The sequence below is a fragment of the Arachis ipaensis genome, chromosome B05 (assembly GCF_000816755.2).
Source record: "Arachis ipaensis cultivar K30076 chromosome B05, Araip1.1, whole genome shotgun sequence".
NCBI classification, from domain to species: Eukaryota; Viridiplantae; Streptophyta; class Magnoliopsida; order Fabales; family Fabaceae; genus Arachis; species Arachis ipaensis.
In genome coordinates, this window is record NC_029789.2 from 5830042 (window position 1) to 5832668 (window position 2627).

Here is a 2627-nt window from a genome sequence, read left to right on the forward strand (position 1 = left end):
TCTTTTATACGATTTCAGTAGATGCCATCATTTTGTGTTTCTATATTCAATTCTTACACATGCAAAAATATATAATTTATTGGGTTTTCGATCCCCTCTCTTAATTTGCACGGTCCATCTTTTTAATTTTCTTTGTATGATTTAGGTGACTATATTCAAAATCAATATAATAGATATCATATATTATTATATTCTATTCGATTGTAGCATCATTAATTCATGACGAACTTCTATTTTCACCGCCTTTTCAACCCGCGAAAAGGACGCATTGTCTTCTTTCAACAAAAATCCACAAAAATTGACAAATTGAATGGTGAAATACGAAAATTAACAACTGCGAATTATTAAATTCTAAGTTGAATTGCTTTCTTACGTTTTCGTGCTAGCTTTTTAGTAATTTAATTTTATATATATGAAGAGAAAAGTAAATCTAGATTGTACACGCATGATTGATTAAGATTAAACATATTTTGCTAGAGAACCAACTATAGTATAAGTCAATTTAGTTGATTTTTTTTTAAATTTTAAAATTCCAAAAAATAAGAATAGTAGAGAATTATTTTATTTTTTTTATGTAACTAACATATTTTTAACTAGTTAACTATATAATTGACTATATTTCAAGTTGTTCCCTAACGAAATCAATCATACATATATATAAAACTGCTCTGCTAGTTTAGGTAAATTATGGCCACTAGTTAACTGACTAATAAGGTTTTGAAATTTACTTTATTTAATCTTTCTTAACCAACAAAGATCCAGGAGTTAGGTGGTTTTAAGTATCTTAATAAACGTTTTTCTTTCATTTTATATATCTAATTTGATAAACACAATACCTAATTAAGAGATCAATTATTACAGCCTAGATACTTTGACTAACTCCACATAGGTGGACAAAAATACTTCTATTTTTTCCTTTTTTTAAAAAAATTGGTTAAAAGACTCATCTTAATTATATATTCTGCTTTATCTAAGAAAAATACATTCTGTTACAGTTCAATTTTTAAGTTGGACCAGGACGCGCGTAAACAACCCATTAAAAATGTATATGTCTAAATTAGGGGTGTACATGATTCGGTCCAGACCGGCCCTGAACACTTTAGAGACTAATTTAATGTGATTTCATTGGGTCTAGGGTCAGGTAAGGGTCTTAAAAATAGACCCGGTCATTATTTTGGGTCGGGTCCGGGTAATAGCTCGGGTCACCCGAACTCAGTCCGGTGGCCTGGTCATCATACACAATTAATATTTTGTGTTATTAGTGATAGATGATGGTTATTCTTATGTGGAATTTAAATATTGTAAATCTTAATTAATATTTTGTGTTATTAGTCATTATAAGATTATAAGTTAATGTTTTATATTTAAAATGCATAAGATTTTAGACTAATGCATAATATTGTGTTATTTGTATTGATTTAAATATTTGGTGTTATTAGATAATATTAGTATTGATTATGGTTATGCTTTAATTTTAGAGAATGGTTGGTTCTTGTTATATTTTTTTTAAGTGAATTTTACTATGTGAATTGTGAAATAATGGTTGGAGATTAGGTGAATTTTACAAGCTAAAGATTCGGTTTTCATCCGGTTTTCACCCGGTCCGAAAGTGCAAAGGTTTCATCGAATCTAGGATCGGGTTAAGGTCTAAAAATTAGGCTCGGTCTATATTTTGGGTCAGGTCTGGGTTAAGCTAAACCTGGTGTGATCTGACCCATATACACCCTTAGTCTAAATCAGGAGCGAATTTCATAATTCTAAAAAAATCAGACAAAATTTTTAAATTTCTAGTCACCAAAAAGTATAAATATAAAAAAAAAAAAAAAATCCAAAATGCCTTTTCTGGGTTAAGCTAAACCTGGTGTGATCTGACCCATATACACCCTTAGTCTAAATCAGGAGCGAATTTCATAATTCTAAAAAAATCAGACAAAATTTTTAAATTTCTAGTCACCAAAAAGTATAAATATAAAAAAAAAAAAAAAATCCAAGATGCCTTTTCTAACTTTAATCATGGTATCTCTTGAACCTTAAACTAACTTGATTATCGAAATTCTTTCACAAATACCCATCCCTATCCGGCTTCAAGACCACGGCTGATTAGTGGATTCCCGTCTCGTCTCTTTTTTACACTGTAAGTGGTTCTACACAAGATCACATTCTTATTACAATGGTATATGTTTTAATTTTAGTAGCAACCGTACAAATTTATCATAGCATATAAGTTTTTAACTATTTTCTTTATCTAAAAAAGGCTTAGTTTAATTTGTTTATTGAATAGATTAGGTTAAGTTATAGCTAAATAAACACAAAAATAGAGGTTAGAAAGAACAATGTGAACTAGTAAAAAAGAGCCAGTTATGTTGTTGTTATGGTAGCGTTTGGAAGAGAAATAGAGATTGAGAAACTGAAATTAAGAGACAAATATAAAGTATGAGATAGAAACTAAAATAAGAATGAAATTTTAATTTATTTTTTACAAAAAATAAAGTTGGAATTAATTAATTAAAATGGGATATTTTAATTTAGATATAAAATATTATTAAAATTTCAATCACCGTTTTCAAAAATTTTAATCCTTCGTGTCTCCGCTTATTGAAAATATTAAAATTTTGAAAACAAAGACA